The following is a 13,576-nucleotide window of genomic DNA, read 5'->3' on the forward strand; positions in this document are numbered from 1 at the left end:
GGTGGTGGTGAAGAACTTGATTGAGTAGTGACAGGAGAGAATTGGGTATATACGACCGTCAAAGGATTACAGGTGGCGTCGGCAGCAGCGTGAGCCGGTACGCTATAGCTCGTCGAATCGAGGAGACTCGGGTGAGGCATGGACAAGCTGTCGCACAATGGTGACAGTCCAGCGCCACAAGTTACAAAGGGCGCGAGGAGCTTGCGCGGAGTCGAAGGATGAATGTTATAATAGCAGTGCTATGGATGCTTATGTTGCTCGATAACACAGGAACCAGTTGGGTTAGTGATTGAAGAAAATACATAGGGCGTTGACATGTATTGGATCAGTCGTTTTACTGGTCTCCGAGTTCGAAGACTACGTTGTCGTTCTCTGAGCTGTGAAGCGTTTAAGAACTGTTGCAAGAACATTTATGAAAAGTGTAACGAATATAGAAGATGGTATGCATGCAGCAGTCGCCTCCAACTCTTGTTTAATGCTGGTACGTATGACCGATTGTTAACTTAGGCGCGTAACCTGCTTTGCAGGAATTAGTAATTGGTTAATATTTGACTTCGTGGTTGGTGCCCGTACCAACAATTTCTGTACAATTTCAATCGGATGTTAATATGGCAAGAAAGATTATGAGCTTAGTTTTAGTGGGAATAAAGTGTCAGCATCCATAAAAGGCGCCGGTTCCCTCGGACCATTTTTTCAGGTAGTCGACATGAACATCCTATGAGTGCTGATGAACATTCCCACGTGCTTGTGCAGAGGGCATGTGGACCACGTGTTGGCGCACGCTTCCTGAATCACAATTATGGTCGCTGCAGGGAAGGCCATCGTTCGTCGGCGGGCGGTTCAATTATGGCGACTCATGTTGATCCCATATAGGAGAACGATGTTTCGCGCTAACTGTTTTCCTCTGTCTCGCAGGTCTTTTTGTGTAAGCGCATGAGCCACAGGGGTCACTTTCACGAAAAGAAGGTCACCTAGGCTGTGCGGGAGTCGGGCGTACTCAACAGCAAGTTCCCGGAAAAACTGCCGCACCGCATACCGGTTGTCGTGGACCCTGTTTTTGTGTTTTGAGGGTCAGCGCATCCAATATTCGACCGACGTCCGTCACATGACGCCGTCATCGCAAAGAAGTATAGCACCAGTCACGTGTGAGCACCACCGGAGTGGAGGGAACCCCTATCGCTTAGAGCTATCGCAAGCGAAAGAACGCATCAATTGCGTCACGGAGCCGCCGGCACAACGGAAGACGGCTATAAAATGACGCAACGAGTAGAGAAAAGTCGCGCTCTTTGCACTTATGTACTGACCGTTATTTCTGGTTCTTTTTATGTATTTCTTTGTCTTGTACTCCTCGTCTTAACATGTAACTAAAGCATTCAGTTAAGTTCTCCAAAGACTCCGGTCACCAATACAGGACCCCGAGAAACTCCAGAGACCGGCCGAGCAGCGTGATGTCGAGGCCTTTGCTTTCTGAAGCACTATGCGTGATTAACTTATTTTTGCGTGGATTTTTTGAGTAAAGAAAAACATTTGAATAGCATTTAAAGATATCTTGTTGTGAGGTTAGAAAATCCAAAATTAGTTCCGCACGATGTGCTACTTCTGGCTGAAATTTGTGGGCCCCTAGCCCGAAACAATAATCCGCATATTTCCCCGCAGTACAAGCTCTAAATTGGCAGGCTAAACGTCTGGTATCTTACGACAGCCTGTAAGACAGCCGGTATCGCAAATATGACGACTGCAATTTTCGTACCTGAATGAATGCAGTTACGTGCTCGTTGGAAATCGCACTATGCCGAGCATTATTTTGATTGAGATATGGTGACATACTGACACGTTTTTGTCGGATGACTACAAATTATATCGTATAAAAAAATAAGGCTTTCTCTTGCTTAAGCGACCAATTCGAATTTAGTCATATCATAACAAGCCAACAAACACTGACACCAAGGACAACACAGGGGAAATTACTTGTGCTTAATAAATGAAACACTGAAATGATAAATTAATGGAAATGAAAGTGGATGAAAAAAACAACTTACCTCAGGTGGGGAACGATCCCACAACCTCCGCATCTGATCGTTCCCCACCTGCGGCAAGTTGTTCTTTCATCCACTTTCATTTCCATTAATTTATCGTTTCATTATTTCATATATTAAGCACACATAATTTCCCCTGTGTTGTCCTTGGTGTCAGTGTTTGTTGGCTTCTTATGATATGACTAATAAACATCGGACCCCTCGGTTAACCCCCTTTCTTCCCATTCGAATTTAGGAGCTCAGATTCGGTAAGTCGCGAAATTGCGACAGCTAGCACGGGTAAAATTATTTAAAAAAGAAAAACAACACGATGAACAAGAACTACAGAAAAAGAACTAGCAACTATTACATTCATAGTGCAGGATACAAAATAACACTTATGCGAAGTCCTAAAAAGAAAACTTCATTAGCCGCTATTACCCCTTCTGTTTTGCTGCGTACGTCACACACTTCGATCATTCCCCTTCTTTTCTTTGCTCTTTCCTCCCCTCAGTATATAGTTGAGCAGGTGACAGCTTCATGTATCAAGATGACCTCTGCGACCTGCCTTTGTGATAAACACACAAATTTTTTTTCGGCATGCACAATCAATCATCTAGTTAGTTCTAGATACCCGACTTGTCGAAGTGCGTACAGATCAGAAGAACAGCTGCATAAATAATCAAATAATCTGAAAGAGACCAACATTTCGGTCAAACGGACGACAGGAGCATAAGCTGGCAAGTGCGCAAGCATGGACTCACATATTGCTTTCGGATGTTCCAACGTAGTAGCCTAGCGATCGCCCGTGTTCTGAGCTCTAAGCACAGTATGTGTAGGTAATCTCGCTAATCCCACCGTTATTCAACATCGTCTTGCATGCGCTCACTGTTCATCACTACATGGCGATAAAGTACTGGGGTTCAACTAGAGAATCCCAGATAATGCTGATATGGTTTCACAGCGGTGACCGCATGCCTCTTCACAGTGCTGACACCTCTGATCCAGTTGAAGAATGTCTGATTTGTTTCCAAGCGCTGAGGCTGAAAAAGCAGGAATACATAGACCACTTCATAACATAAAAATATCTCAATTCGGTTACAAAAAAGCTTGTCACGGACAATTTTCGCATAATAAACGCCGCAAAGTCAACCGTCTTGATTAATTCTCTAAATCACTAATACCCACGCATCCACTGCTCGTCCGCTGTGCCCCATTCGCTCAAACACTGACACTTCCAACTCGAGTGGATCGAGAGCCAGAGAGTGACTCACTAGAGAAACTGTTGCTCTCTCCCCATCGCTCACTTTAAGGAACGGGAAATCTCCGTGCACAAGGAAGAGATGCAACACGCGCTTTCAGAAACCAAGAATAAATGTTTTTTTTTCTTGCTTGCTCGCTTGAAAGGCGCCAATGTCATGCAGCATGAGGAAGTGTAGATCGAGAACGTGACTGTACCAGCGCTGTAAAAATTTCCCTAGTCGCTGCCCACCGCCTTTGCCCGCGTGATACGACGTGTTTATTCTAGATAGCTGTCGCTTATCCATAATAAATATTTAATGCGTGGGCCGTGCAGCGAGCGGCGTGTTCAGATGCGCCGCTGAAAGCGGCCTCGTGTTTTGTTTCCCTGTACCAAAGGTCATAATTCGCGTCATCGTCAATAACACTTGTTTACAAGTAAGCAGCTACGCGGCAGCGTAATTTGGTGGCGAATGAACATGTGAGCCCGCGCTCGCTTAGTCGGAATCTAGACCCTTAGTACGCGCAGTCATACGAGGGGTCTTGTAAGCACACTTCTAGAAACAAACGTCGCTGTTTCGCTGTTTAACATATTCGGTTCATTGGTGCGCCACTTAATGCCGACACATGCACGTATATCTTTGGTGATGTGCATGGTTTACATGCTGCTTTCGTCAGCACTTTTTGGGGAAAAAAAAGCAGCTTGTTAGCGCGGCATGATAAAGAAGTATGGTCTGCTTGAGAACGTTTCAACCACTGATAGGAGTCACTTTACCGTCCTTACGCTTATTCTGACCTTGAGATTCTTGTCTACAGATGTGTTAAAGTTTCTCTCGTCAGTCTGCTTTTCTTACCTTTCTTTCAAATATTAACTGCGCAATTCAGCCATTAATTTGTCTGGAAGCGAATTTTGCAGCATGGATCTGTACGGAATAAAAAACTCTTGGTGTAGCGAGAACTTCGTTATAATTAGGCTTCCGAAGCTTCGGTAAGAAGTTTAACAAATAAGCTCAAGCCGAAGTGCACCCACTTTTATACATTTCCAGCCTTTAAAAGACAAAAATGCAATATAGAGAGAAACAAATGTAAATAATAAATAAGCAATTAAACTAGTGATGAGGAATAATAAATTACCGTTAATAAAAATATATAACAATCAATACTAAGAAGATGAAATTGCCTTCTGAGGAGCAATATAAGTTATATCGTGCGACATATCAACAACAAAAACAACAACAACAACAACAACAACTACTACTACTACTACTACTACGACTACTACTACTACTACTACTACTACTACTACTACTACTACTACTACTACTACAAAAGCTTTACAGTGTAGTGTTTAAATACAGTGTATGTATAATGTGCAGTGTAACACTTAAAGGTGATGCGGCCTTTTGATTCCGGTATAGGAGAACGCAGAAAAAGAGCCAAAGCTGCGGAGGCTGCGCGAGGCAATGGGAGAGTAGCGCGTCTCTGGGCACCACCAACTTCGCGAAATTTAAATTTCTGATGTCTTTCTCGTTAATGAGCCAAATTGAAAAACTATTGTGGCAGAACGATTTTTGGATGGTGCTTTTCAAATTCTAGTGCAGGCGCAAAATTTCTTAAGGGGCCTGGTTACGGATACCTTAAATATGTTACCAAAAACAGTACTATACTCCAGGAGTCACCTCCGGAGGGACCACGAAATTTCTCTAATCTAGCAGCTGTCACTGAAGCAACTCCAACTGAGTGGCGAACCTAGAATAATAAAGCAACATAACCCACAAACTACAAATGTCAAGAATTTTTGCGGCGCTAAGCAGTTGTTAGCTGCGAACCAGGTTATCTCTGCAACATCACGTCACGTAAAATCACACCGAACGTTCGCCTTAGGCGAGTGGTAGTAGATAAGGAGCTCGGACTTGCCCGAACGGAGCGACATATGTGCGTAGACGCTGGAGAGATAGTTGACAGATGTCTGATGATACTTTGTGAATATGCTTTAATGACACATAGTCGGGGAAGAGGAGATGACGCGCGCACACAGCAGGGAATTAACGGCGCAGCGTCGAGAGGTAGCACGGTTGTGTAGCGGAGCCAATATAATGTGAAAGCATTCTTTGGCGAGTGCCCCAGATAAACGTGTCCGTCACGCGGAAAGTGTAATGTCTGGTATCTGTACAAAAGTGTGCAACTTGCCAATACATTTATTTGTTATAATAGTGTAAATGTAGATGATTGGTAGCTTCATAAGTGATTACGATCAAACAAAAAAAAACAATTTATCAGGAGTATACTCATATGACCAGATTTATGCACGCCCATTGGGATTCATAATTCTCTATAGAATATGCATGGGGATTCCTATAGTAGGGGAGGGGGATTGAAATTTCGGTGGGCCAACATAAATATGGGGGTGGGCCAACTTAAATTTGGAGGTGGGGTAACTTGAAATGCTGATGTGGGCTAACTTGAAATTTGCGGGTAGGAAAACTTGAATTTTTCAAGAGAAGCTTGCATTGGCTCACAAGTTTCGGTGGCGATGTAGTCACGCAAAAAAAAAAACTTATTCCCAGAGAAGAGCAGCTGCGGGAAAGCGCACACAATGGCGCGGTTCGGTTGGCTGCGCGCTCGCGCCACGCGCTCACGCCGCTCGCACAACCAATCAGAGCCGTTTCGCTTCCGCCGCGGAGGTAAAGGGCAGGAATGGATCTTACGCGCGCTGCGCCAGCTTCGTTTCCGTTCACTTCAGTCTCGGAAAACGGATAGGACGGCCACACGTTGTGCGTTCCCCGGAGAAACAGGCAGCCTTCGACGAGCAGCGCCGAGAACTCGCCCGTGAAAGGGCTCGCCGTCGGCGCGGCGGTCCAGCCGCCCCGAGCCCAGCCAATCCGTCAGCAACAAGAAGACCCCGAGCTGAGTGAGCGGGAAGCCGAAGCAATCAGACACCGTTACCTGTGGGTTACTTAACCGTGATGAAGGTCCGGTGCCCGCAGGACAAGCTTCGCTTACCCCCATTTTCCAGTAGAGGAAGGGTTGGCCAGCTTTTTGGGTATGCTTACGTAAACTTGGTTAATTACAGTGGAGTTTCTGCATAATTTTTTTGAAGAAAGCATCCTCAGCAAACTGACAACCGCACCGGGTCACCGGTGCCCGCCAATAAAATGCAAGAGATCTCACCTGACGTCACGTCTCAAAGCCCACAGTCCATCTGCTATCTATGAAGTACTTGCATGGGCCGGGCTTTGCGGTGCAGTGCTTTCTGTTTTAATTGCGTCAACTACGTTACAGGGGCACATACAACACTTACATTCACCCTTTTCTGTGGGATTCAGTCATTTCTAGTCTTTCTCTGGGCAGGTTACCGTAACGAAGGATACCACTGCCTCACTAGAGTTGTAACACGATTTGTTGTCGTTGTCGTCGTTGTCGTCGTTGTCGTCGTTGTCGTCGTTGTCGTCGTTGTCGTCGTTGTCGTCGTTGTTGTCGTTGTTGAGGGGAGGGGCAAATCACACTGACATAGGCACCAGAGTGAAGTAAAGTTTACGCGTATTAAATTATTGGGAGAGTTATTTCAGGCGATGGAAATGAAGCATCGGCTGCAATTCATAGCGCTTGGAAAAATGAAAAGAGACAAAATAACGACGCATTAGCGTAAATGACTGGCGTTGGTATGACCCGTTAAGAGAAAAGAGTGAGATTCTTCGGGACATGTTCAACTATTCGTTTCATTGCTCTCTGGGATCACTCGAATGAGAGAGAGAGAGAGAGAGGGGGAAAAGGGAGAAACAAAATAAGGGAAGTCAACCAGACGCACTTCCGGTTTGCGACTTCTGCTTCCAACTTGGCTTGATGGAAAATACGAGTACATAGTAACAGTATGATAGAGTTATGATTCAATTGAATTCTATTAAAACCTTCAACGAGAAAGTGCGTGATCCATGTCATAGTAGCAGCTAGTAATTGAGGCCATGAGACAATGCAGGTTTACTTAAAGGAAACGCTGCATCTTGAGAAAACTTCTTCGTGACCAAGGAGCTGGACTCGATACCGCCGTCTCATTGAAGCAGTGGCTTCGACAGCTGGGCTTATCCGGTGCCTGGACCCACTGTGGTTGCTCGGTGGCTATGGTGTTGGGCTGCTGAGCACGAGGTCGCGGGATCGAATCCCGGCTACGGCGGTGGCATTTCGATGGGGGCGAAATGCGAAAACAACCGTGTACTTAGATTTAGGTGCACGTTAAAGAACCACAGGTGGTCGAAATTTCCGGAGTCCTCCACTACGGCGTGCCTCATAATCAGAAAGTGGTTTTGTCACGTAAAACCCCTTATTGTTTTTTTACCCGGGGCCTGGCAGTTTCTAGTGGAACAGCGCATTACTACATAATTTTGTAGTACTGTGCTGCCGTCAGCTGGGCGGTAATTTTGCTTCTACGAATCCGCACTATCTTGTAGATTTCCACAGAACCCCTTTGATTATTTATTGTACAAGCATACATGCTTCGTGTTCAAGAAAAATATTGTTACGGTGTGGTCATCTTCGCTGCCAACTTGTACTTTCTGGCCCAGTCAGGTGGATGTCCGGGGTTAAATTTGAAAACCAACTGTAAGTATCTTTTATTTTATTTTGAGGAACTGGCTTCGTTTAGTTTATAGCCTTGGGCTACAATTAGGTGGGAAACAACTTGCACTTCACATATTTACAGCAGAGCTGTAATATTACGCCATTCTGTATGTTCTCTGACTGCTGCATGCAGAACGTTCAAACTACGTAGCTGACATGCCTACATATTTCACGCGAACCGCAGTTCCTTACGGAAAGCAGCATACAAAAATAGTCGATGGAAAGAAAATCAGACCCGATCATCTGCCAGGAATCACTTGGCACCCGCTTACATGTTAGGGTCAGGTGCAAGTTATCGAGGTGATGAGGAAGTATTGATAACTCACCAACCGCCATGCAAACACATGCAGCCTCCCCATTATTTTCTCCGAGATATACTAAGACCTTGCGAACTTTTTTTTTTCCTTTTTGGCGGCACGTGCAACCGCATATTTAGTGACGGAGGATATTCAAGGAGCACGTTCTGTTTGTGCACGTTTGCTTGAGTTAGTTCAGCTGCGTGATAAAATATGACATGCCTTCTCTGCCGCGGCATAGGTTATGCGTCCTATCCGATAGCAGACACCAAAGTGAAGTCTAGAACCCCGCTATGTACAGATGTCCCCTGTTATAGATGCCCATGGCACCAAAACCACCGCATTTGAGAGACCCAGCACGCAATGAGTGAAAACACGGGGAATATTATGATACTCCCATTGTATAAAAGTTAATAAAAATTGTAGGCGACCCTAATATTTGACTTAGGTGTCTATTAGTGGTACTCGCACCTCGGCGTTGGTGTTCTTTAGGTTAACTTTAGGTAAACGCAACGCACGATCGAGGTCGGCTTAGGTCCAAGTAAATACGCTACAAAGGCATTTCTTCGGGATTAAAAAAAAAAGCTGGAAAGATATTGTTTAGGCATATGAGAAAAATTATGATTCGGAGGGGGGTGGGGAGCGGTCTAGTCAGCGCTAGATTGTCCGGGTCGTAAGGTATTTCTCAGTCGTCTGTCGAAAACACGTTGGTGAGCTAGTTGGTTAGGATTCGTGATACAATGCACAAGCGTACGAGGACAGAGATGTGAGTGTCTGTTTCTATCTTTGTCCTCGTCCGGTGGCGCTTGCACATTGCGTCATGAATTCTCAGTAATTGCATTTCTGTTAAGTTTACTGCAATAAAATAAAGCAACATCAACGTTGAATGTTGAAAGATTAGAGCGCGCGAGACCAGAGCTGCCGCAGGGCGTTGTTTTGGAGTCGAAGCGGCACCTACTGATTACGATCGATCCGAAACTCCAGAGAGTGGGCAGAGCTGTCCTCGTCCATTTTTCGTCTTTCGCCAGTGCCTGAACTGCCACAATGCAAGCTCCATTTCAATTGTTGTTGTGTTAGTGCTGCGCGTTATCTGGACGCCATGAATACGTACACAATGCTCGATAATTGTACTACGGTACCTAGATGAACATAGTTATGTCGTTCGCCACGGCAAAACAGGGGTCGCTTCTGTGAAAGAAAACAAACAAACAAAAAAGTCCCAATGTAGTAGAAATATTTGTCAAAACGTCCTCACTGTTGGGTTATTTATCCATCATGTTGAATGAAAGCATAGCGCCAAGTTTTCTATCCACTTTGACGGGCCAACGAGTTCAACTCTCAGTCATATTGAAAACAGTCGTCATTGAAGGCTTCTCCGAATTATGGCAGTTTAGCGCAGCCGTCAGCAACGCGCCAGTGAGCAGTGCGTGTCCTCTGCCGCTGCGCTTTACGGAATTAAAGTATAAGCGGCGCCTCTTCCCTTGAATTTCACTTTCTAAGTAAGTACAAATAATAACTAAAGATACTGTAAGTATGTATGCAGACTTCATCTTCATCTGTACAAAGTCATCATCAATCATCGGCTCGTGTTCGTTTTTGCATCGGCGCCATTTTTCCTTGGAATAAAGCGTCGTCTCGACCGTGGTATTTCAAGTCGAACTATATCAAGTCGCACTTTAATTAAGGCACCTCGAAAATTTTAAAGCATGAATTAGTGACTGATCTCGCTCACAATTACTTTAGCGTACCTCGTTAATGTGCAAGCGCCAATTTGAACTCCTCATCGTTGAGTGTCAATATCATTCTATTCGTTATACTTCCAGCGTTGATGGGGGGCGTTAGCTTTTAGGAACAACATCTCATCTTCACCATGAGGAAACCATCTTCGTCGAAATAAGGATTTATTAGAAACATCGTATCTTTTTTATTTGACCGACCGCTATGCTAAACATTTGTAGCTTAAGTTTCACTGCTTATGTCGAAATGCTACAATATCTAAACGCTTAATATCCACCCTGAATTTGCTTAAAGACCCGTTCACATTGTGTCATGTAGACCAAATAACCGACCTGCATCCTCAACTTTGCTCAATAAACTTTCCTCAATTTTATCAGTTGTATAACTATCATAAGAAATATTTTTGTCCATTTAGTTGCATAGCCGACAGAAGTCATCCAGATAATTGGCTGGGTTACGCACATATTGAAAATTATCAAGTTCAAGCGATTACTGAGCCCCACTTAATTAGCTTCACAGATTGACGGAGGGAGAGAAAGGAAAAAATGGGAAGTGAAGAAAGAAGTTATGCAGGTCGCACGCACTGCAGGAATCGATGTTCAGCGAAGCATGCAATTTGCAGCTAGCATTCTATGCAGCATTGTTTGGGATTCTACAGAGCATCACCAGATGGGCAACGTTGTTAGCATAAGGTGAGCAATTGTGGGTGTGACGCGAACGCGTATAGGACGACAGAAGCAAGATGACGACGACATGTCAACCACTTTCTCTCTCTCTCTCTGCGGCGAAGGAACATTGCAACCTGTTCTGTTACAACCTGGGACGATCCCGAACCCAGCAGAATGTCGAATAGCGTCTACGTAACGTTATCAGCTACGAGGAAAGTACTGGAGACTCTGAGCCGATCCCGAAGGCGGTGCAGTCTAACACAGCATTTCGATCGTTACCTGCTACGAGGCAAGAATGTGAGAAACTGGCACACTTCCGCTCCTTATGCACGGGAAAGACAGTGGTAAGTTTGTGGCCTCATGAAAACCGGCTCGCTGCTCACGTGCTCTCGCTCGTGCTATGTGGCGCGACGCACACACCAATCGTCTTAAAGGGCTAGTTGCCGTTGTAATTTGTGGCGTATCGGTGTGAGTGAGGCCTAATCATTAGATCACCGGGCTGTTGTGTTTTGAGGCCGAGGTTTGATTACACTATCGGACACTTCAATTTTCTTCCTAAATGCGAAGCAGTTCTTTGCCTAGTCGGAGCCAAGGTCAGCGCAATGTCACGCGCAAGCGCGCGCCAATTTTGTCTCCGAAATATGTCGGCCGATCCCGCAGATAGTGCAGCTCGAAAAGCCGCCGGACATGGTGCAATCATTCACCAGATATGGCGCGATTTAAGGCACCCCGATTGGTCGGTACCGTACATTATGAAAACACAGGACATACTGCGAATTAAGGCGGCCCGCGGCGGCAGGTGATGCACGCGAGCGTAGACGTAAGCTCCAGCAGCAAGATGCCGTCCTCATCATTCTTTCGTTGCCATGTCATCGTCATCTTTCCGCGATTTTTACTCTGTTGCTGCCGCTGCGTTGTCATATCGTCGTCATCTCCTAGCTGTCGTCATTATTCCATCGTCATCTGCCATTGTCGACATCGTGTACTCATCCCAAAGCCGCCGTCATATGGTCGTGGCCGTTCCATCATCGTCATTTTGTCTTAGCGATTGCACTGCCGTCATATATTTGTCGACACGCCGTGGTCGTCGTAGCAGTGGAATCGCATTAATATCCTCGTCCCATATCGGCATCACTCCAGCATCGGCATCAAATGGTCCTCGTGCAGTCGTTGTCACAACGTTGTCGTCATACCATGGTCGTCACGCCGCCGCCATCATACCATCGTCGTCACTCCAGCGTCGTCATCTTATGGTCGTCACGTAGTCGTTGTCGCACCATCGTCATCATACCACTGTCGTCACTATTTGCGCGCAACTGCGTCGTCTATACCTTTCAGAAATATTTCGCGTGACATAGGTAATCAGGGATGGCGCCCGCATGAATTTTTTTTATCAAGGAGGCCCGAAACGAGGCGAGACTGGAACCTGTTAATCTATCTACCGCAAGATGTCTGCGATTAGGCAATGAATTATTCGCATTAAAAATAAGGAGAAGGAGACAAGACATAAAGAAGTGACCGTCATTGGAGTAGCAGGTAAAAACGAAAACGAATGTTCAGCGCTGTGTTACAGATGGCGACTAGTAGGTACACGCTATCGCTATAAATTCAGGGCCTGTCGGTCACTACGATTTCACTTTTTCGTAAGAGAGTGAACATCTTTCAAATAAAAATTATTCGGATTCCATGCACTGTGGGAATATATGCTATGTGAAGTATTCTGCAGCTAGCTTCTTATTCCGCATCGCTTCAGGTTCTGTAAAGCATTGCAAGGTCAGCCAACGTCTTTGTGCCAGCAGCAGCAAGACGACGACTACGATAGTATGCCGGCGATGACATGACAAATGATTTTTTCGTCTCCAGCGAGGAACAGTTAGTACCGGTTCCGCTGTGACCTGGACCGATCGCAAACGCGGTACAGCGGCTCAGAGTGCTACCTGCTAGTAGGCAAGATTGAGAGAAATTGTGACGCTCTCGCTTTTATGAGCAACTTGTTTCTATGCGACGTGACGCACGTGAAATCAAGTGGTAAGAATGACTACTATTCGCGCGCTTCATTCCTGAGTCTGGGGCAAAATGGAAAGTGGTGTGCGCGCACGTGTCACTCGAGGCACGCTCCAATCGTCTGAAAGAGCTAGTTGCCGTTGGCATTAGAGACACATGCGCGCCAGAGTTGCGTAACGGCTTGAGCGTTAGAGCCTCGGTCGGTTGTGCTAGGGGGGCAAGGTCCAATCCCACCGGGGAACACATGAATTTCCTTTTTATTGAGCAGGGCCCGAAACGATGTGAGACAGGAACCTACCGACTCCTGCTTAGAGCTAAGTGTCTGGAATGAGCCAAATAATGTTTCGTACAAAAACAGTGGTGATAAATCAAGCTTGAGTATGCACGGCTACCAATCTTCCAGAAGGCTTTATTCGCACTATACTAAAGTTACCCACCGATTGGTTAATAGGAAAAATAATACCAATTCACAAATCTGGATATGTTCATACACCTGACAACTATCGGCCCACATCTTTAACCTGCATATGTTGCAAAATGCTCGAGCACATAATCACTCCACGCGTGTACAGTCACCTTGAAGCTCACAGTTTCTCTTTTTTTTCTAATCAGCATGGTTTTAGGAAGGAATTTTCCTGTGGCACACAATTATTTGAACTAATGACTGGCTTGACCCCACTGTCGCCTAATTTCTAAATTATCTGCCCTACGACTTGACTCTTTAACCATATCCTGGTTTCGTAATTTTCTTTCTTTTCGAGAACACTTTACTGTTGTTAACAATTTCTCTTCTCCGCCTTCTTCTGTTAACTCTGGTGTTACACAAGGCAGCGTCCTCGGTCCCTTACTCTTCTTAATTTCCATTAACTACTTACCCACCCAGATTACTGCCTGCATGCGCCTTTTTGCCGATGACTGCATAATCTACCGTCCTATTCACACGACTGACGATCACTTGGCACTTCAAGCAGATCTTAGCCTTATCGCTAACTGGTGTAACTAA

The sequence above is a fragment of the Dermacentor variabilis genome, chromosome 1 (genome assembly GCF_050947875.1).
Source record: "Dermacentor variabilis isolate Ectoservices chromosome 1, ASM5094787v1, whole genome shotgun sequence".
NCBI lineage: Eukaryota > Metazoa > Arthropoda > Arachnida > Ixodida > Ixodidae > Dermacentor > Dermacentor variabilis.